Below are 25,010 nucleotides of genomic sequence, written 5' to 3' on the forward strand. Positions count from 1 at the left end.
TTATTATGGGTCCCATGATCTGTAAGTACTAACAATTGGATGCTTTACATGGACCTTGGTTTGATTAAATTTATGATCCTGGAAGATAAAAATAGTTATGTTCATATTTTATATAAAATTAAGGAGAGCATTGGAAATATGTGTACATGGCATGAAATAATATGCAAACATTACAATCGAATGTGAGAATATAAATCTTGGAGATAACAAGGCTCTACAAACCCACTATATTGAAGAATTAGAGGTGAATAGCACATAGTACAAGCTTCCGTGCAGATTTGATATAAAAATCAAAGAAACATTGGAAATATGTGTACAACCACCAAAAAACTTATCCTCAATTTGGGTATAAGTTGTAACAAACTAGACTCCACGATAATATTCTGTTTCATTGATGGTATTTGAAACTAAAAAACAATCCAGGTGTCCTTGAGACTTTTTATCAAAAGATTGTAGTATAAAATCTCAGTGATAGTAATTAAAAAATGAACACCTCACTCCATGAGAAACACCTAGTCCATACAAATTTAGACATCTGAAGTATTGATAAAGGAAAAAAAAACATGGTAACCATATCATTACACAAACAAATGATTTGTGCAAAAAACAACTATCAAGGAATATGGAAAAAGTGAGATCTATAATCTCTCTCTTACATGCACAAATTCATGTATGAAATAATAAATCTAATATGGCAGCTAGTAACATAATTATCTAGACCAAAATCCACAACCAGAGGTTCTCACTTCCCAAAAAAGGGAATGGCATAAAATTTTAGAATATTAGCATAGAAAAAGACCCTCTAATGATAGGATAAAGTCCATTAAAAAGGATTGCAATTCATCATTTATAACCATAGGAAGTCAAAATTATTTGGTAGACCAATTATGCAAGAAAAAATACCAGTTGTCAATGGACAAGGAAATCAATATATCTATCATATACGAAAAACTTCAAGCCTTCATAAACTAACACTTCAACTCCCTACACTAGGCTACCTAAATATCTACTGATCTAACAAAAGGCTACAACAAACTTAAAGCACATTCAACGAAAACACTTGAATTTGAGTGTATCCATGGGTTCAATGTAAAAGTAGGATTCCAGGCAGAGGTTTTTGTTGGAAATTCACTTTGACAATGTATGCCAAATGTGGAAATGTTGAGAATGCATACAAAGTCTTTGAAGAAATACTTGAGTGAGAAGTTGTCTCCTAGAATGCAATGATTACAGGATATGCACATGTTGGATATGTTGAGTTGGCACAAAAACTATTCTCTAAAATGATACTGGAAGCACTAAAAAAATAAATCTAATCACTCTTGCTAGTGTACTTGGAGCATGTGCAAGCCTACAAACCCCAGAACATGGAAATCAGATACATACCTATATAATTAAATCATGGTTTCAGTCTGATGTCTCTATTGCAAGTTCCATTGTTGACAGTATTGTAGGCAGCATAATGGAAGTAGGGATGTTTTTTGATAGCCTTGTTGAAAGAGATATGGTCTCTTGGAATTAAATAATGGCAGGATATACTTATAATGACCATAGAGAATATCCTTTGGTTCTTCTTCATGAATTGCAAAGGTTTGGTATGATTCCAATTCAAATTACATTTTCTAGCGTGCTTACGACATGTGCTAGCTTAATAGCTCCATAACAAGGCAAACATGTTTTTGTTCATGTCATCAAAATTATGGTCCAAGAAGATGTCTACGTGGGGATCAATGATATTTTTCTTGCATAATAGTGGGTACAAAATACAGAATGATATATATATATATATATATATATATATATATATATATATATATATATATATATATATATATATGGCCTTGTCCCATAATTTCCTATATGGTTCTATGATGACATCCCTTTGAAATTTATATATAATCATGTTATCTATCTCCATGTGAGGTACTTGAGTAAAGGAGATATTGGTGGGCTATGTAATCCTAGCAACATGGAGAACCTGTGAAGTATATGTTATTTTCTACCATGCACTTCTAGAACTAAATAAATGCATTGAAAATCCTGATTATTAAACTACACCAAAGAACAATCAACAAACAAGCTTTTGTTGGTAGTGATGTGGCGCAGTTGCAATGGTATTTCATTGTATATTGGATGAAATTCACACACCAAAGGGAGCGAAGTAGAGAGAAACAACAATGGAATTGATGATGGGTGCAAGGAAAAAATGTTTAACAATCAAATGTTAATATTTTCTCTAGATGCAAGCCATATCTAGCCATAATGGGTCTTGATAGATGGAACCACTTGGTGTGTCATGAAATCCTCACTGTGTCATGTTATTTAGATAGATTTTAATGCATGACATCATAGAGGCAGGTTGGAGATATATGTGAATACAACTAAAAATTATGGTGAGACAAGTTTATAACAGAGGATCCCAGATGGTGAAATACTTGAATTTGACAATGAAGAGAAGATGGAAGAGACTATTTTTGAGATAGAACTCATTGATCAAAATATAAGCATTGATACTTGTTAGAGATACATTCATATGGGCATGTGGAAAGTTTTGTTGCACCACCTGTCACAAAATTTTTTGTTACATCACATTAGACTCCAAGGGTAAGAATCAATGAAAGGAGAATTGTTTATTCAATAAAACCCAGAGAGAAGTATTCTATGAAAAGGAAATCTAGGTTTGGCCCCTCCTAGAGTTGTTGATTTATTTGTTTTTCCAATGCTATCTACTTTAGGGTTCGGGATATGATCTACTTAGAAGTCTCATGGAGTATTTTCGAGTGATACCATGAGAAAATCCAAGGTCCCACCAATCTCATATTTGAATAAACTTGGACCTATACATGTTACATGTTTCCCTAAGTAGGATGGGACAACAGGGAAGAAAGCATCTACCCCATTGAATGGGATTTGGGTAGGGATATCCACATAGAGACTATAATCTAAGTTTGAAAATTTCCCTCCAGAAAAAGCCTAAACATATCTAGTGTGGATAACAAAAGAATTTGAAGATAGAGCCACTTAAAATGTGGTAAAGGTAGTAAAGCTCCTCTTGATTTTATAGTAAATAAGGCATATGAAGATGAGGTGCTCTAAATTGGTCTCCTAAAGGTGGCAAAACTGGTAAGTTATACCCAAGTGACGAAGGTGGTGATTACTCAATCCAAAGTTGATGACATCCAAACCTAAACTATCCAAGGGGGATCCTTAGGGCACGAATATAGTGTTTGCACATATGTGAAAGCCTAACCACTACATGAAATGTTCATAATATAAAGCCATATTGGGGCTAAGATCCTCAAGGGGTGCAATCTATGTAACTTAGATATACTACTTGTAGATGTACCTATAATTAACTAGTTTAAAACATGTCTAGATGATAGGAGGGTAACATAAAGCATATGAAGATTACCTACAAGGGTAAAGATGACTAGTAGAGATGGGCACTTTCTAAAGTAAATTGGAGGAATTGGAAAAAAAACAAAAAATTCACCCAAGGAGTCTTGCATAAGAAAAAGTCTTGAAAGAATGGGTTGGACTCTATTAAGGAAAGAGATAAGTCTAAAGATTCTTTGACGTGTAAAGGATGGGCCCTAATTTATATTCAGATGATGCACTAAGGCAATGTTAGTTTGTAACTAAGCCCAACGAACTCAAAGAAAACTAAGTCCCCAAACCTTAGAACCATAAAAGGAAATGGATTTGATGATTGTGTCTTTCCAACACCATTATCTGACTAGTGATCACTGATGGTAGACATATGTTTTACTAATTCCATTTGACTAAAAAAGTGGTAGACATATATTGGTTTATTATTGAATCTAGGGTCTTGTCATTTGGGCTCTTGCTAATTTAGAACCCTAGTGAGTTGAGAGGAAGCTGAAAGACAAGGTCTTGATTATTTGAGTATGTTGATCTATGAACTCTATCCAAGGGTTGAATTAGAAGGATCTAGGGTTTGTACCCTAGGATTGATTGCTTATACTATAAAGCAATCAAAACCCTAACCCATGCATGATGATGTGAATGAGGTTGTCTAAAAAATTACTGGATGAAGCTGACTAAGTGGATGCATGTAGTCCATGAACTAAGAAGGGGTTGATTATTTGCAAAAGATAAGTATTTTGTGTCTTTCCTCTTTGATTGATGGTTTTGATTAATTTCTTATTTAAGTTCTCTTTGTCTCTTTCATGTCAGTGGGATTGCAAAGGCTACCTAGGTTTTGGCAGCAAAAGGATGACATGGAAGAGTGTTCCATAACCAAAGGACTTTCCAGGCTTATAAAAGCCTATATATTGGAGGAATTGGTAGTTTGAAGTCTTATAGAAGACCTTTTTGGTTTTGATGCTTGTTAATAACACTTATACACCTACAATGTATTCATATCACAAATTGATAGAGACAGAGATATAAGAAATTATCCCTAATATAAAATTGTCAAAACCCCACCATGGGTGTCAATCTACAAAAATAAATAAAAAATAACAAAATGTTTGCAAGAAAGAATCATAGTCAGTAGTAGAAGCATAAAAAACACAAGACATTGAACAAAATCAATTAGTTGACTTCCACATATGTTAGAACATTCAAAAGTCTACTGTTACAGGGAAAAGTGTTTATGCAGAACTGCTAATCCCACTAAGGGTGGTAGCTACCTTAGAAACAAACAAAGTAAAACTACTTTCGTTTTCCTTTATGAAAGATAGATGAGAGAAGAATAAAGGAGACCAACCTCTGTCTTGCACTTGGTTCCTTGCTCGATTCCTCTCTCTTCTGATAGTCCTTTGCTACTTGCTTTCTTGTATACCCAGCTTCACAGAGTACCTGTAGAATCAAAGCAGCATAACACTATACGAGAACATGGATCTATTATCATAAACAATCTAGGATTAGATGTAAATTGACCATACAAATGCATAAAACATAAATCACACAAGAGTATGGAGGAAAACTTGAATAGCTTTATTGATAATCAAGAAAGAGCCAAGAGAGTTACAACCAATTGTTCTGACCCAGCATCATCCTCTCAGCAAGTGAGCCCCTCTTCACCTCATGAAAAGCTTAGATCACCCAACACTATGATGTTGCCTCAAGAAACCAACAACAATTCCTTACAAGATGCAAAATTCCAGCCTCTGGATCTCTGGGATGAGGGATCCATATATAGATGTCTGCAAGGGAGATGAGTCAGCTTGTGATTTGATTAGTGTCTTCCCTCTGATAGTTCTTGCTTCCACTTGGAGATTGATGATCTCTTACTCATCCCTGGTTGAATTCAGAGAGGCAAGTGTCACAGGAGAAGTTTCTGGAAGATTCCATGCTTCTCCACCTCGCGGATTGACACTGCCATTTGTCCCTTCTCGCCCATCGCACCCCATAGAAGGGCTTTTTGAAATGAAACGCACCTACTATGTGTATTTAGGTGAGATGCAACGCACTTTGCCTATGGAGCAGGTGAAATGGTCCAATTTTGACCAGTTCCGAGCAGTTTTTCATGGAGAACTTTTGGGAGGAGCTATAATCAGTTGACCTTGTTCTTTTAGGGGTTGGAATAACACCTTTAGGGACTTAGGAGCCCTTAGTTTATGGACATTTATGCTTGGGGTTGCTGTGCCCAAGAATGTCTATAACAGCTACCCCCTAAAGCATGAGGTCGTTAATCTTTTTGATGTCGGGTGAAATGCTTTATCATGAGGATCCGAAGTTCTTTCAAGTTGGAAGGAGGCCTGTAATAAGATACAATACAATACATTATCTTCATAATATTTTCATGATCTAGCTGAGGCGGGCATTCCCATGCTCAGCTTTATAAATTCATTTTCATGTACATAGGACAGACAATCGTCTGAGTGTAGACTGATGATCTTGGTAGAGCCATCATCCCTTAGATTGGATGATTATCTGTGCAGCAATGATGTACATTTGATGTCTTTATTTTCCTGAATATATATCGCAGCCCAGATGGATGAAACTAGATCCGGGATCTTCAATCTCGTTCGATCTTCACTCAAAGTACAAGTCGATCCATGTGAGAGATGTTCTGGAGTCGAACATGGAAAGACATCGCCTGATTACCAGCCAATGATGTAAGCTGTTAACAGGCGCGAGAGGAATCATCGATAATGCTGATGACCCTCAAGGTGCTACAGTACAATTCACGTGGTGTGAATCAAGGACTTGGCGTCGAACACCACGCAAAATCTTTCAGTCGAAGGTCATTGATGTAAACCTGTCGCCGGAAGTGAGAAACTTGCCATTGGGGCATGCAAGCTTCAAAGTACTGAAAGGGGTGTTCCTAGATTGACTTCTTGGATAATGAGCTGATGTCGACAAGAAGCGATCCGTCATAGGAGGGCCTTAATGAATCCCACATCAATGACACGGAACGGATCAAATGATTTTAATGGAGGTGAAAATGATCTGGTGATATAAGGTTCAGGGTGGCGGTCATGAAAAAATGGAGCGTAAATGTATTGCAGCGGGTGAGACACAGGTGAATTCTCTGAGTGACTTCTCTTGAACATATCGGCGACACTGACATGATGGATTGGTAGCATTAACCCCAAATGTGGATGGTGTGATGTGACCATGGTGATGTGACCGGTGAATGAAACAACCCAACCTGACTTGGATGCGGAGTGAAAGTGTCATGTTCAAGAGCGACTTGCTACCAACAAAGTTTTTCAAGTTTTCTTCTCAATTTTTCCCCAGTCATTGCTGACCAGTACCTCTTTATTTTTGTCAAGCTTGAGGAGGATAACATATGCTTGTTCTATAATTTTCCCTTCGGGCAAACCCATCGCTATGTTTTAACGCGCCTAGCGATAGTGAAACTCGTTCTTGTCTGTTATGGAGAAGTTCGTCGCTATTAGGTTTTAACGAGTTTAATGACAAAGATAACTCGGTCCTTTTCAATTTTAAAGAGTCTGAAAAGGGACGTAAGGAAACTCCAAAAATCCTTTTTCGTCATCTAATCCCTTAAGTCCGAAAAAGTATAAAACAATATAGAAGGGATGAATTTTCGGTACTTTTAACGAGCCGAACAAAACAAGCGCTCGATCTTTTTGTGTAATAATCCCTTAGGTCCAAAAAGATTAAAATCTAAAGGAGGAATAGCACTTCCGGTCACTTTAACGAGTTGGAGAGGCCAATGGCTCGAAAACCTTTTCATATTTTACGAGTCAGTTGAAAAGTGCTTAAAGGAGACTCGTCTTTGAGGAACGAGTGATAAATTCGGGTAGCAGCTGATTCCAGGTAAGATTTGGAATTTTCCAATCACGGCAGTGTCACAAGGATGGCCAACAGGATCACTCTTCGCAGCTGTTCCTTAAAAGGGCTAAACAATCAAGTGGAGGTGAATGATCGGCCAATACAAAGTGGAGGTGATGATGAGAACACGACCAAGGCTTCAAAGGCTGAAGTACTACATTCACGACGGTTATTTACTGGAAATTGGTTCATTTTTTAATGAGATTAAACGCTGGGGGAAACATTTTCTCATTGCTTATGTTTATTTTTTAACGAGCATGAAGTCCGCGTTAAAACTGATCGATTAATCCAGTCGTATAATAAGGATGTCTCATATACAAAAAAGGCAATTTTTTTTTTTTAAACTTTGCCCCACATCCTTCCTTTGTGAAAGTTAGGAAACGACCAATCCTACGAGTTTAAAGGGTTAGAGGACCTACAAATTTAAAAAGTAAATGGTCGCTCTTCGCTTGCACGCCAAAAGGTTTGCATGCCCCTAGGTATAAAATAGAGTTTCAAGGTCACCCCTCAATCTACCAACAAAACATTTGTTTTATTAGGAAGGGTTTACCTCTTTCAGGTTACCAAATATTGTTCTATCTGCACCGCAAACAAAACGCTTCTTTGGCAATGCCTACCGAAATAGACAAAGGCGAGTAGCGTAGACGCCTCTACCCACATAACTTTGACAAGGGAATCTTATTCCAGTCCAACCCCCTTTTCCAATCACGGACGGGAGTGTTAGACTAGTCATATATCTCTCGCGGAAACCTATCCTATACCTGAAGTTTTCCTACTGAAGTAGACCAGGGTGCATGCCCCCTGGGTTTCAGTCATGTCCCCTGAATCACTCGCGCTCATCAGGTGGAAGGACTGGGGATTGATGAGACATTCCTTGCATGAAAAGACCATTCAGGGATGGTATATGACTATTTGCCATGTGTGAACCGGGAAATGAAAGCTGGTCTACGAGCTTGACCACTCTTCCTTCACGTGGAAAACACATTACTCTAAAGAGTGATGAGACAATGGCTCCCATGAAAAAAATATAGTCTCGTCCAAGGAGTAGATTATAATCCAGGGGTCCTTGGACTACCATTACGTTCATTTGAACGGTTTTCCCTCTCAATGTTATGGGCACATCGGGAAGGATCCCTAACGGTCGACTGGTTCCTTTGTCAAAGCCTGTTAGATTTCTCATCTCAGGCAAAAGCGATGGGAAAACAAGCGCTTTCCAAGCAGTCGAGGAAAGGATACTCACAGAAGCCCCTTCATCTATGATGGTACCGGCCATAACCATTCTATATATTTGAGCAATGATTCGGAATGGTACACTAGCCGGTAAATGGGGTCTGCCTAGTAGATTCCAGTCAAAGGAAACAAATAGGTTGCTTGGAGGTGGGACCGAATAGACGGCCGGGTACGACTTTGACGAACTTCCTTCCTGCGGTAAAGGAATGGGTAAATTGCCCCCATGTTCTTCAGAGTCTGTGCTTACGAAAAGAATTTGGACGGTGTCATCCTTGTTCTCTTCGGTGACTGTATCATCTGAAGATGGAACCTCTGAAGGCAAGACCGGGTCAACTGCCGCCTCGACCTTTTGACTTTCGTCTGGTATGGATTCAGATGGTTTTTCTTCAGTGATAGATACTTCGGCTGACCACCTGGGCGGGTCAGCCGGATTTTCAACTAGTGACGGACTCGGCAAGAGTTTCTTATATCCAGGAGGAAGTCGTAACGGTGAAACCGGACGATCGTCCAAAACTCTTTTAGCCTCGTCTAAGAAGGGACAACGGTGTACGGCGTGATCGCCTTCACACAGTTTACAAGGAAATTTGCTTTTTCCTTTTTGTCTAGGGGCTTCACTTTCACTAGTCGACGGTGTATTTTCAACATGATCATCAGAGGTTGACGACACCGGGTTGTGCAAACGAGGAGACCAGTCCCTTAAGATCCAAGGGATGCAAGGACAATCTCTATGAAAGTGGTCTCCTTTGCAAATGACACATGGCGATTTAGGCTTGGTCAATGCAGTGTGTGGATTTTCGCTAGACGACGCTTGGTTACCCCTTTTCGCTTTTGGCTCCTTCTTCTTCTTTTCCTTCTTCTTCTCAGGTACTTTATTTTTGGATTTATTAGCCCCATCAAGTGAAGAGGAGGGAGGAGAGGAAGAATTGGACGAAGTAGAGGGTTGGGGGGTAACTCTGGAATTGTCTAGTTGCTGACTCGATTGTTCAGGAATTGCGGTGTTCTGAATGACGGAGGTTGAGAAAAGCCATACGGGCAAACCAATTGTCAATCCTGGAAGTGACAACGTGGCCATGTGGGGTGCACCAACATCTCCCCAAGAGGAGAAGGGACTAGGATTTCCTCCAAGAGGAAGTCCTTGGTTGGCGGACTCCATTTTCTTCAACCCAAGACCAACGTAAGAAAGGTGATAATTATTCCATTTAAAATAAATTTTAGAAGCTTTGACACAACTTGTTTTTTCAATTTTTAAGAGTCGAGAAAAAACAAAATATGACTCTAGTCGCCTTCGATTTTTAATGAGCCTGAAGTGACAAGTGCTCAGATGGACCTTTTTCGTTAAGGAGTCTGAAAAGGAAAGAAAGGGACTGCTCTAGAAATCTAGGCAGAGGGATTACCAAACCAATCGAAAAACTGCAGAATACTTTTTACGGTACGGCAGTCAATCTTCCCGAATGTTGTGTTCAGTGCATTGCGATCGATAGGGCGCAGACACGGCTTCCTATGGATAAAGGATTAAGCCTATTGTGGTCTCCCAAAATATAGTCGACGGTACGTGGGAGCACAAGTCTGTACTGGCACTTATCATCTCAAAGTGGAGGAATCACCCAACCAATAGTGAAAACAACAGTTACCAGGCTTTATGACGCTGGAATACGTCTCTAGCCTAGACTTCTAGATGTTGTGTGTTAGGTTCCAAAGCGTTGTTAGATTCATTAAATTTATTTTATACTTGATCTTGCTTAAGAAATTTTCCTTTCAGGTTCACCACGTGATGTAGATGTACAATCCCTAAAATGCAATCTAAGATGATAAACAGTCATTTTATCTTCTTTGTGCAATGAAAATCCTAGCTACTAAGGAAAGAGAAATTGTATTCTTTCAGCAAAGAGCATAGAGCACACACTATATGCACTGTCCTAAATCAAACCAATCAAACAGTCTAAATGCAAATGCACATGCATGTATTTGTTTTCAGCCTTCTTAATATGTGAATGATAAAAAGAAAGCTAATGCGCAAATCTGAATTATTTTCAAAGCGAAAATCACTAACAAGCTTCTTTTCAAAATCAAAATGAAGACAATGACAACACTTTGCGATTTGGAAATGAAAACTTGCTTTCGACACTAGAAAAACTACTAATTCAGATCAAATACAATAGTAACAAGGTAATCGACTATCAAGAGCAATCAGACCCTCTTCTATGACTGAAAACGACACTTGCGACACTTTCAAATCAAGAAACGACAGTACAATTACGTTACTTCTTTGTAAAGGAGAACTGAAAATGACTCAACAAATACATAAAAACATTTACAGTTCTTTGCACAATGGAGGTGGAATAACAGCAAGGAAAGGGGTTTCAAACAGAGGTGTACTGACTACAGGTAGCAAAACTCCTAAATAGATCTGAAAAGAGTGAACACAGAAACCAAAATTCAGGAACAAGGCCTTGTCTGATCAGCGCACCTGTAACACAGTGAATTTGAAATGCAGCGCACCTACTACACTTGGGAAGTGCGCTGAATTTGAGATTCACAGAACAGACAGTGCGCTGGACCAGGGACGAGACTTTGATTGGGTTCTGGGTCACAGTTTGCAATTCAGTTCAGGGATTTTGGCCGAGCAAGTGGTAATCAGTAAATCAATCATAGGGGTAGATCTAAAGAGGTTACTAGAGCCACCACAAGGGCAATTAGAGAGTTTGTAAATCAATTGTTTAATTCATAAACAAAACCCGGAGATTGACTGAAGCGGCATTTATCTACTTTGCATTTGCATAGCAAATGCAGTTTGAAGGCTACCTGGCTCAACTTCAGGCTCCGTCTGTAAGTTTATAAAGTAAACAAATGTAGATAAACAAACAACCTAGTCGCTCCCCAGTGGAGTCGCCATTTTGTTACAGGGAAAAGTGTCTATGAAGAACTGCTAATCCCACTAAGGGTGGTAGCTACCTTAGAAACAAACAAAGTAAAACTACTTTCGTTTTCCTTTATGAAAGATAGATGAGAGAAGAATAAAGGAGACCAACCTCTGTCTTGCACTTGGTTCCTTGATCGACTCCTCTCTCTTTTGATAGTCCTTTGCTACTTGCTTTCTTGTATACCCAGCTTCACGGAGTACCTGTAGAATCAAAGCAGCAGAACACTATACGAGAACATGGATCTATTATCATAAACAATCTAGGATCAGATGTCAATTGACCATACAAATGCATAAAACATAAATCACACAAGAGTATGGAGGAAAACTTGAATAGATTTATTGATAATCAAGAAAGAGCCAAGAGAGTTACAACCAATTGTTCTGACCCAGCATCATCCTCTCAGCAAGTGAGCCCCTCTTCACCTCATGAAAAGCTTAGATCACCCAACACTATGATGTTGCCTCAAGAAACCAACAGCAATTCCTTACAAGATGCAAAATTCCAGCCTCTGGATCTCTGGGATAAGGATCCATATATAGATGTCTGCAAGGGAGATGAGTCGGCTTGTGATTTGATTAGTGTCTTCCCTCTGATAGTTCTTGCTTCCACTTGGAGATTGATGATCTCTTACTCATCCCTGGTCGAATTCAGAGAGGCAAGTGTCACATGAGAAGTTTCTGGAAGATTCTATGCTTCTCCACCTCGCGGATTGACACTGCCATTTGTCCCTTCTCGCCCATTGCACCCCATAGAAGGGATTTTTGAAATGCAACACACCTACTGTGTGTATTTAGGTGAGATGCAACACACTTTGCCTATGGAGCAGGTGAAATGGTCCAGTTTTGACCAGTTCTGAGCAGTTTTTCATGGAGAACTTCTGGGAGGAGCTGTAATTAGTTGACCTTGTTCTTTTAGGGGTTGGAACAAAACCTTTAGGGACTTAGGAGCCCTTAGTTTATGGACATTTATGCTTGGGGTTGCTGTGCCCAAAAATGTCTATAACATCTACTCACTAGTACTACTGTCAGAGGGAAGTAGTAAAAAAGGTCTGTAAATATCTTCCAGATGTTTGTATTTCCATTTCTGGACAATCATGAACAATGTTAGCACAATGAAAGCTTTGATACCATAAACAATTTGCAAGAAAACTTCTAAACACCTTCTCTTGGGACTCCAAGCACTATAATAATTGAAAAATAATTGAGAACTAACTAGAAAATAACAGACAACAAAATAGGACCAGAATTCAAATACAAATGGTAAGGTGCACACTTGACAAGGAATAGCTGCTCAAGAGGAGAATTTTGTCCACTTTCTTTCCAACCATGTTATATTTATGGACGACAACTTTACAGAATAAGAATGTTTGCAATGCACATAAAATGTGTTAAAGGTAGTTAAAGAATAAGCAAAATAATAAAATAAATTAAGAAACATTTTTATAACTAAATAAAAATTAGATAAGACTAAGGGACATTAATACCTAAATGAGCTCCTTTTATGTTATACAGAATCTACAACTACGGACATAAGTGTCTTCCATAGGCCTAGTGGACTAACCTAGAACAATAGAAAGAAAAGGGAACACTGTCTTCCTTAAAATAATTGAATGATGTGATGAGGCCTACCTGGAATCTGTTGCAAGTTTCACTCCTTCCTCGACTTGTATACTCCAACCCTAGCTCCGATCGATATAATTAGAACCTGCACAATCAAACAAGATAAGCCAAATATCTACAACATCTATATAGCATAATCCAATCACTTCATTCAATAGATCAATATGGTATTGAAATACATGAAATCATAACATCACATATAGGAAAACAATCTACTCTTTCTATTAATATAAATGGAGAGAGTTACAACCAAAAATAAGAGTTGATCTTTTAGAAGAGCTCCCCAAGTTTACTTGTCCTTTCCTTGCCACAAAGTATACCTCTATTGCACCATAATGCATGGTATAATGACTCTCAAAGCAACAACATGAGGGTAGAATCAATCTCCAAAAGCCAACCCCTTGCCCATGGATGGAGGTAAATATATAGATGTGGGAGGTAGTTCACGAATTCTTATCCATTTACCAATCTAGGCTTGAGATCCAAAAGTTATGGGAGGATGAGCTCAAGTAATAATATGGTGATTAATCAAAGGTGGAATTAGATATGATTCGAATTTTTTTCCAAGGTAAATGGTTGAAACAACCTCAGGAAGCTTCTGGAAGAGGAATCTTTGGGATTCTTTTTATTTTCCTAAAATTTCTAGAATCAACTCACCCCCAAGACTGAGAAACCTGCTAGTGATTAGCGCAGGTGTAGAGAGGGTCAACTTGGTTGATATGATTTATAATATTAGATTACTGTGCTAAGATCCTCCTCAGATTAGAAACAAAATTCTTTCATTGTGCTTAATAATTCATGAATTTTTGCAAGTGAAATGATGAGTTTTTATGTTAATTTTATGAGAAATTTAACATAAATAAGAGACTGAACAATAACATAAACATGTACATAACATCTTCAAAATCACATTACAACAGGAACATGATAAAGGAGTTCACCCCTCCTGGGCTACGTCTCCTTGGTATAGCTTCCAATGGCTTGGGGCCTCTCTTTTATGCTCAAAAGTGTAAAAATATGTGTTTACAATGCTCAAATACTTCTAAAACCTGCTCCAATGAGTCCATAATGTCCAAAAATGGTTATCTAGCCTCTTTTTTGCATCCAATTTGGTAAAAAACTGAAGAAGTTATGACCTCTTGTAGTTTTCCCAATATCCGCTCCACAAATTGCACCATTTCGGACATGATCCTACAATTTTGCTCCAAAAATCACTAACTGGGTGAAAATTTCACTGCGCGGTGGCCATAAACTGTCAGCACCAACAACTCCATCGCAAATCGGAATTGGCAGGAACCCACGGGTCTTATGGTTTTTCAATGCGGTGTGGGTGATATGCGATTGAGATAATCGGTGAACCCGACGAAACTATCAACTGCAGTCTAACTGTATCACATTTGAAATATATCACAATTGGCGGAGCCAGGGTAATACATTTAATGAGTCTTTTCACTTTGCGATATGCGATTGCGATATTGCAATCGCAACCTGATCCTGTCAAGGCCGATTTTGTAACACCTCCCTTTTATGATGTGTGATTGTGATCATCGCATCACAACCATAACTTGCTTTGGGGCCAATTCTTTAAGGAAGACTCGCCTCTGATATGTGATTTGCAAAATATAGGGCCAATGGTGGCCTGCCACTTGGCGCTTCCCCATTCGTTGAAGAGTCATGCCATGTCATCTTCTCCTGCCATCTGTCCAAGTCAAACCTGAACTTTGACTTGCTCTAACTTCTTCATATGAGTTTAAATTTGAGTTCCATTCACACCGTTGGAATCGAGATGACAAGAACTTCGATCTAAAGCTAAGTTTATCGAGATTCTACCACTTTGAGTTTGAGCCTAATTTTGAGCACCTGATCACTCCTCCCCACTGGAAGCTTTTTGGACCCCAAAATATTACTTTCAATTGTCCAACAGGTGAGGGTAGAGTTCCCTCACCTTTCCAACCTCTATCCATTTGGGTTTTAAAGGATTTGTACCCTTGAGTCCCACTCGACGATAATCGACACTTCCCCTTTTTGATATCCTTGTTCTTTTGTCAAGCATAGTGTCTTGTTGAAGATCATTAGGGAATTCTGGAGAAAAGTCTTCAATGGATGGAATTTGAATATTCTCTCCTTGATCTTCAATCAAAGGAGGCTCATACAACCTTAAATTTTCATATATGAAGGTAAATCCAACCCGAAGGCATTGTTACCAATATTTTCCAAAATTTTGAATGGACCATATTTTAGCTTTTTACCTTCTCCTTGGAGCCTCTCTTTGTTAATGTGAAGCTAAATTTCATCACCAACTTGGAATTGTGATCTTGACGATGCTTGTTGTGCCTTGCTTTGTACTTACCTTGGATTTTCTCAAGCTGTCCTTGAACCTTTTGGTGTACTAATTGGATTTGTTCAATGAAATTTCTTGCTTTTTCTATGTCACTATGACCTTCAATAACAACATCTTTGCCAAAAATAAAATCCAAAGGAGATTTAGGCAAGTATCCCAAGCATGCCTCAAATGTTAAAGTTTGAGTTGAAAAGTGCTTGGCTCGGTTGTAAGCATGCTGAATATAGTGCAAATGTTCATCCCACAACTTAGGATGCTTGCTACGATACCCACGAAGAATATGTATCACTATTATGTTCACCACTTCTATTTGACCATCTGTTTGTGGATGAAAAGCTGTACTCTCTTTCAATTTGGTTTCCGTGAATCCCAAAAAGCTTGACAAAAAATTCCCAACAAAGCGAGAATCTAAATCAGTAACAATGCATGTGGGAAATCCAAAATACACCCAAACATTTTGAAAGAATAGCTAAGCAATTTGTTCAACTGTAACTTGCTTTTTACATGGCATCAAAATACACATTTTTCTGAACCTATCCACACTACATACAAATAATAATGACCTCTTTTTGACAATGGAAGACCTCCTACAAAATCCATAGAAACACTCTCCCACGATTGTGAAGGAACCAGAAGTGGTGTGTATAATCCTAACTTTCTATTGCTTGGCTTACTGATTGCACATAATGAACATCCTTTAATAAAACGAGACACACTTTCAAGGATACGAGGCCAATAACAATACCTTTGTAGATGTGCCACCATCTTACTTACACCAAAATGACCAGCAATAAGAGAAGTATGTGGCTCTCTTATGATGTTAACTCTTTCTCCCTATGGAATACAAAGCTTGCCAAGATGGTACAACAAGTTATCATGCAAATGATAATCCAATTCCTCTACTTCATTACCCCTTGACTCAAGCTCGCATAAACATTTTTAAAGTCATTATCTAATTCATATTGATCAATATAACTTTCATGTAAAATAGAATTATGCTTGAGTAAAGTAGTTGCACTAACAATAGGTCTAGAAAGCATATCAATAACTTTATTGTAGATACCTTTCTTATACCTGATTACCAAGTGGAATTGTTGAAGAAAACCCATCCATCGGAAGTGCCTTGATTGCTGCAACTTTGATTGTGATTGCAAGTATTGCAATGGTTGATGATCAGTGTGAATGACTGTTTCCTTACCCATCAAGTAGTGCTTCCATTTTTTCACACTTTGCACCAATGCATACAATTCCTTGCCATATGTAGGATAGTTAATCACTACACCATTAAAAGTTTCCGAATGAAAACAGATAGGCTTTCCATGTTGCATGAGGATTTCACCCATGGCATAGTTGCTAGCATCAGTATGAATCTCAAATGACTGTCTCAAGTATGGATGTGCAAGTACTGGAGATGTACTGATCTTTTCCTTCAATGCATCAAATTCCTTTTTATATTTGCCTCCCCACTGAAAAATTTTTTCACACTTGTCAACACATGCAAAGGAGCGGCTATAAGAGAAAAATTAGCAATGAATTTCCTCCAATATTGGGTATCTCCCAAAAAAATTCTTACCTCAGTAACTGTGTTGGGCCTTGGTCAATTCACAATGACATCAAGCATGGAGGGATCTATTTTCAACTCACCAGCTCCAACAATATGACCAAAGTAAACTAAGGAAGTTTTTCCAAACTCGCACTTTGACATCTTAAGATACAATTGTTCTTTTTTTAAGACATCAAGTACTTTTCTTACATGCATGACATGTTCATCACGAGATTTACTGAAAATTAAGATGTCATCTAAGTAGAATATGAAAAACTCATCAAGAAATGGCCTCAACACATCATTCATCACACACATGAATGTAGCAGGAGCATTACATAAATCAAAAGGCATAACTAGCCATTCAAACAATCCTTGTTTTGTTTTGAATGTTGTCTTCCAAATGTCTCCTTCAAGTATTCTAATTTGATGGTAGCCACTTCTTAATTCCATCTTAGTAAAATAATTTTCATATTTCAATTGATCAAGTAAATCATCTATTCTACGCAGTGGATAATGGTTCTTTACTGTAATTTTGTTTAATTCACGAAAGTCCACACACATGTGCCATGTTCCATCCTTCTTTGGAACCAAGACAATAGGTGAACCACATGGCAAGGAAGATGGTCTGATGATCCCTTTATTCAACAACTCTTGAATTTGCTTCCTAATTTATGCTCTTTCCATCACTGACATCCTGTACATGCTAATGTTAGGAAGAGGACAATATTGCTGCAACTGTATCTCATGTTGAGTTCCTCTCTTGGGAGGTAATCCCTTTGGTTCCTACAACATCTCATCATATTGGTTAACTACGTCAACCAATTCAAATTTCAAATTTGAATCACAACCTTTAAAAGCTTCAATATCAACATCATTCTTGGGTTTGATCATTAGAAGCCCAAAATTCTTGCTCGAATTTACTAGTCTTTTCATCTGCCCTGCATTAACAAGCGAAATATTTATTTTCTTTCTATGAGCTCTCACAATATATTCTACTCCATCTTTGAATAAATGATATTTGTTTTCATGTTTATCGAAGATAGCTTTTCTGTCATAAAACTATGGTATGCCCAAAACTATTCCACAGATATCTAACGGCACAACATCAAGCTCCACTTCATCTATGAAATTTGCAGTAATGGTGAATTTCAATTTACACTTTCTAGTAACCTGCAATTGCACATTGTCACACACTCATCCAAGTGGATATAGTTTATGATGTGGAATCATTTCCAAGTTTAAACTTTTGACAATGTTCTCAGAGATAAGATTGGCTTGAGAGCCACTATCGAAAAGCGTATCAATCTTGTTGTGTTTTGAGATCACCCTTATGTGAAAAACTTCTATTCTCCTCTTTTCATTTGGAGTTTCATTCTGTGAGTTTGAAGAACTAGTGCTAGCAATGGATTCTTTTCCTTTTAACCCCATGGTTGTGATTTTAGTTTTATCACCTGAATCGAATCCCAAACCCTGTTGAGTGGTTGCAGTTGTCTTTTGTTTTCCCTTGTTGTTGTTTCTCTTTGGTCTCATTTCGGGATGAAACTTCCAACAATGAGCTTCATCGTGACCCTCTCTAGAAAAATGTTTGCATGTAACTTTCTCTCCTTCTTTTGTGAGACACATTTTTCTTTGCCTTCCCTTTGAAAGCCTTTTCCTTTCCTTTACTCTTAAATGGATTTTTACTACCCTCATCTGGGGTGTTTTTCCTTGGCTCAAGATGAGTGGCTTGCACACACAAATCATCTAGATTATTGGGATTAAACATTAAGATAGTATGCCTAAGGTAAATGTGAAATCCCCATATGTACTTCAACAATGTGTCTTGTGATTGCAAATCTACACCTAACATCAAAGACCTTTTTCTGAATTCTTGGGTGTAATATTGCACATTTTGACCTTTAAGTTGTCTAAAGTTCTGCCAATCCATGATGGCTTTCTGCGTATAATCTAGAGGGTAGAATTATCTTTTGATTGCAGCAATGAAATCATTTCAATAAATTGATATCTTACCATGTTTTTTAATCTCCTCTTGGGTCTTTGATTCCCACCATACTAGTGCTGCACCCTCCATTCTCAAGGAAGCTAATTGAATCTTTATGTCATCCTCTTGAAGGTTTTGAATCCTGCAATAGACCTCCAACTTACGAATATAATTATCAAGCTTCTCTGCATCCACTTCACCATTATATATGGGCAGCTCAAATTTAACATAAAGTTTTAGAAAAGGTGATTTACCAGTTCCTTTTGAAGTATGATGATGAGTATGAGTAAGGGTTGTGTTGGTGGAAGCAGGTGAAGATGCTTGTGAAGAAGAAGATGAAGAAGATGGTGGAGAGGGTGGAGGTTTGTCTCCATTTCCATTACCTCCTATTGACGGTGATGGACCGGCCAATATGTCAAGGGGTTCTCCCCGGTAAGAAGTCCCAATTAGACCTCAGACTGTTTGGTGTAGGAGTCCCAACAATGGGTCGTATAGCAATGCCTTGACCGTGATTTCGCACAGAGGCAAGTAAGATAACTATGTTAGTAGCAAGGGTGTGACCATTGCAGTAAGTCAAGGAAGGTGCATGCGAGGTTCTAATACTAGTGGGTTGAGATGAGTGTGCCCCTTGGAAACTTGTAACAGTACTCGGATGGGAAGGGAACACATGAGGGAAGATGCACCACGCTGGAAATCAAGTCAGATGGCAATCCAAAGTGATGGTTAAAACAATCAACACATTTCAGAAAAATTCATACATGCTCATACGGAGCAGTCCATACATGCGTGCGTAAGAAAGCAAATACATATGCTATTTAGAGTAAACAAGACAACTGGAATACAATACAACATATGCACGAAACGCGCTGACCCTTATTATATAAAGAAGTGTAAGTTCCAGTCATACAGTACATCCATGTAAACCCGCTAGCCCTAACAGTGGGATGTTATAACCACATTCGCCTACTCCTCCAAAGAGATGTACTAGCTCCACGCAGTGGAGAAGCCAAGGCACATTACAATATTGTCCAAGCTCTCTCCAAGATAGTCTTATCAGAAGCTTGGCTGACCAAAAGCCTATACAATGAGTTATGAGGGACTATTTGTAACAAAGGGTGGGGTGGCCCTTAACATTCCCCTTTGTGACCATTCAACTACCCTCATGAATCTTCACCTACTGTATGATTGTTACATCCACTATTGACACTTGACTTACACTTGACATGACTTAACATTATAATGCAAACGTACCCATGTGAACACAACTGGCTTGAGCAAGCCAAACTAGACATCACTCTGACTTAGAAAACCATGGAAGTCCAACTCCTCAACATCTTCATTTTGATCGACAGTAACATATTGAGGCCAAGATATGTAGTCCTTGATGGTGTCCATGTGTTCCATGGTGACATTTTTCTGAAACCTAATCCTTGCCTCCATAGCATCCGGGCACACTTCTCGGGCTCCTCTATCCAACTAATCTGAAAGCATGCACATCATTATCTTCAAGGTGGCCAACCAACAACATACTTGTGCATGATGTCTACACTGATAGGCAAGTCTAGGCTGGTGGCGATACGCATAAACTCATTGAAGTACGAGTCAAGCTCTATTCAGACCTGTTTCTTTGTCTTTGTCTGGGTGAGAGTCCCAAGTGATGGGATCACATGTGTGTGCACCACAACATCCATTCTCTTGAATACTTGTGCATGGGAAGCCTGTAACCTAGTGATGAACTGCGAGAGTTCTTTATAATTCTGGCTCTGACTCCGGATACGTGCCTTCAGTTCAACCACATTGGCCCTCATCATCTTAGGCAAGTGAAGTGGGGCTCCCTTATACTTCATTGTCCATGTTTTCATGTCATCAACAACAACATTCAAGTTCATTAAGATACATGCTCTTCTAGCACATAGCTGCTGCCATCCGTTGAGATGGAAGACTTCCTTGTGCACGGTACCAAACTTGGAGTACATTGCTCGCATAACTATGTCAAGGGACAATACTTCATCTAGTATTGCCTTCTTCAGTTAATCTTGGGCGGACATTGTCACCAAGTCTCCTCCTTTCTTGGCCGTTTGTAGTTCCTTTTCCATTCGCTCATTCTCAACTATTAGGAAGAGAACAATTGAGCTAGTGGCTTTGGCATACACTCTGGTTGCATCGGCCAAGGAATCTGGATGTTTGCACACATCAGTCACGATCACTTGTTCCTCAACTTGCGCAGGAGACATATGATCCTCCGTAGTTGACACACTGCGAGACTATACAACTCTGTGTTGGGATTCGTCGAACGAGATGTTGTGCATCTCTTCTTCCAACTGATCACCAAGGATCTTAGTGCCTCCTTGGTCATTTGAGACTTTCTCATCAATTGGATGCATTGAAGCGGGTGAGTCGACTTCTTTGTGGTGAGGCATGAGGTCAATGTCCTGTTCCAACTCCTGCTGCTCCATGTTTGCATCCAACTGTTGAAGTGTTTGTTCTATCTCATGAGAAAAGTTTGGCCCCTGCAATGGTTCTCCATGTTCACATGATGCTAGCTATTCCGATGAATCAAATACTTGTATGGGTGCTGCTTCATCTGTTTACACATGTTGCGCCCCCTGCTGTATCTGTTACTGCTATGATTCTCTTTCCTGTTCTCATAGCTCTTGTTCCTTCCGGAGTTGCTCCCTCAGCTCATGCAACTCCTTCTCTGCTTCTTCCATTCTCTTCTTATCCCTCTCCCTTCATGTGATTCACTTGTCACGCTGTTGCCTCTTTGCCTCTATAGCCATAGCTACTTTCTCTACAAGTGGATATGCTTGAAACTTGCAGCTTTGCTCCTCCTCCATGCGATCAACGATCTTCCTCTTACCTTTGTCGCACACTGGTATGATTGCCTCTGCTGCCACTGCTACTACTGCTGGTGCTCTCAGTGATGTTGCTTCACGTTGCTTCGCTAACCACTCCACAAAAAATTCAACTGGTTCATTGGGTTTGGAGAAATTGTACAAATATCTCCATGGGTCCTCCTCGACACAATGACATGCCCTATGGATCCAGTTGAACTGAACTCTTGTGCAATGATCTTTCACAATGCAATGTGGGTCATCGGATTGTATATTTGCAGGTCGAATGGGTACTTCTTCATCAGTTCTACTTCAACATCTACTTTATTGATACTCCGGATCTCATATAACCCAATCCGCAATGGAAGAGCGGGCCAAGGTGCCTTCTTCTTCCGATGTAGTCTAGCTATCAATCCTACCGATATGTGATCTGATACTTCCTACATGACAAGTACGTCCAAGGAAAACTTTGGAAGAACGTGTAGAGGCTTCTCCACACTAAATATTCAGATGAAAGCGTCGAATGGTGAGGCATACCAATCTACAATGCCTATCAATGCCTCCATTGCTTCCTTTGACATGTAGGGTGGATCTTGTTCAAATATCATCTTGTACACAGGGGTGACTGTTGGGTGTGCAACCTGATTATCTTCTGTATTCAAAGGTCTCAGCCGGATGTATACCCCAGGAAGACTATACACCCCTCCATGCGGGGGGGTGCGGGGGTCCAGGGGCCAGTGGTCCCCCGGCGAGGGTTCGGGGGTAGTGCCCCCGAAGCTAAAAATAGATGTAAAATTGCCTTGTAAAAGTCTAGTAATTTCTAGTCAATCTGGGCCGTTCATTAGGTGAATGATCTGATGGTAGAAGTTGTGTTTAGTTTAGGGTTTTTTTCCCTAGAAGGCAACCCCTCACTATATATGAGGGAATTTTATTGCGTCTAGGTAGATTTTTATTCTGAGTGAGGAAGAAATAGGAGATTGAGAGCGAAGAGGGTGTTACAGCGGATCTGTTGTAGGTTGTATCTCTTTAGTTTGCTGGATAATATAAAAATAAGGACTGGCTGTTTCTCCGTGGACATAGCCCAAATTGGGTGAACCACATATATCTGTGTCTCTCTTGTTTTATGTGTTTATATTTTTGCAATATTGTATGTGTTCCATTGCTCTATAATATATAATTTTCTAACAACTGGTATCAGAGCTGAAGGTCTATTTGGCTGATAAACTCCCAGGAGAGAAGGGTTCCTGGTTCAAGTGTGAGCAATGGTGGAAGATGGTAGGTTTAGGGTCGAAAAATTCAACGACCAAAACTACCAGCTGTGGAAGATGTAGATGGAAGATTATCTGTATCAGAGAGATCTGTACCTACCATTGAGCGGAAAGAAAAAGAAGCCGACGAGTATGACAGACACAAAATTGGATATTCTCGACAGAAAGGCACTTGGAACAATATGACTGTGTCTAGCGGTGTCAGTAGCATTTAATGTTTCAAAGGAAACGACAACAGAGGGTTTAATGTTGGCATTGGCCAAACTATATGAAAAACCCTCGACCTCAAATAAGGTATTTCTTATGAAGCATTTATTTAATATGAAGATGTCAAAAGGTGGATCTGTTGTTGATCATTTAAATGATTTTAATACAGTTACAAGTTAGTTAAGTTCTGTAGGGATAACTTTTGATGATGAAGTTAGGGCTCTATTATTTCTGTGCTCATTGCCAGAAAGTTGGAATGGTTTAGTTATGGCCATTAGTAACTTTGTCTCTGGATCTAGTGATTTAAAGTTTGATGATGTTGTAAGTGCAATCCTTAGCGAGGAAATGCGACGGAAAAGCTTCGGTGAGACATCAGGCAATGCTTTGACTGCAGAGACTAGGGGAAGAAAAATTGAAATAGGAAAGAGCCTAGGATATCGCAGTATGTCAAGAAAAGGCAGATCCAAGTCCAGATCGGGGATAGTGTGCTGGAAATGTGGGAAGAAAGGACACCTGAAGAAAGATTGCAAGTTTTGGAAGGGAAAAGAAGGAGACGCGCAGCAAGAAAATAATCATGAAGCGAATGTAACAGGTGATGTGTTGCAAGATGCTTTGATTCTTTCATTAGAAAATATTATTGATGCCTGGGTGGTAGATTCAGGGGCCTCATTCCATGCCACACTTGATAAGAAATATTTTCATGATTATGTTCAAGGAGATTTTAGACAGGTTTGATTGGGTGATGATAAACCCTGTAAAATTGTTGAAATGGGTACAATTTTCATAAAACAACAAAATGGAAACCAATGGCTATTGAAGGAGGTAAGGCATGTTCCAGATATGAAGAAAAATCTGATTTCAATGAGACAGTTGGGAGGTGAAGGTTGCGTAAGTACTTTCACAGATAAAACCTGGAAGGTCACTAAAGGATCCTTGGTAACAATGAAAGGAGGAAAGGTTGGTACATTGTATCTATGCAATGGTATTTCTAATTTTGTTAATGCTTTAACCTCTACAGGAGAAGATACGGCATTGTGGCATCATAGGCTTGGGCACATGAGTGAGAAGGGGATGTAGATTCTTCACTGAAGAAATTTGTTGCCAGGTTTGAAGCATGTTGATTTAAAATTCTGTGAAAATTGTGTTTATGGAAAATAGAAGAGAGTCAGATTCCTTAGAGTTGGGAAAGAAAAGAAGAGGAAAAAATTAGAGCTTGTGCATATAGATGTATGGGAACCTGCTCAGGTATCATCTCTTGGTGGCTCTTGTTATTATGTTACTTTTATTGATGATGCAACTCAAAAAACTTGGATTTATTTTATTCTAAATAAATTTGATGTATTTGATACTTTCAAGAAATGGAAAGCTTTGGTTGAAAATGAGACAGGAAAAAGGTTGAAGTGTCTCAGATCAGACAATGGAGATGAATATTACAACAAAGAGTTTTATAGGTACTGTTTTGAGATTGGAATTCACAGAGAGAAGACAGTTCCAGGAACACCACAAGAAAATGGTGTGTCAGAAAGGATGAACAGGACAATCATGGAGCGTGCAAGGTGCATGAGATTGCATGCAGGATTGCCTTTACAATTTTGGGTAGATGTTGTAGATATTGTTGTTTATCTAATAAACAGAGGGCCTTCAAGTTTCTTGGATGGTGGTATTCCAGGGGAAGCATGGACAGGTAAAAAGGTAAACTACTCTTTTTTAAAGACTTTTGGTTGTGAAGCCTTTGTCCACATTAATAAAGAAAATAGAACAAAGCTTGAGGCAAAATCAAAGAAATGTACC

Source organism: Pinus tabuliformis, chromosome 6, assembly GCF_031772625.1.
Source record: "Pinus tabuliformis cultivar Carrire ecotype Pingquan chromosome 6, CPIR1, whole genome shotgun sequence".
NCBI classification, from domain to species: Eukaryota; Viridiplantae; Streptophyta; class Pinopsida; order Pinales; family Pinaceae; genus Pinus; species Pinus tabuliformis.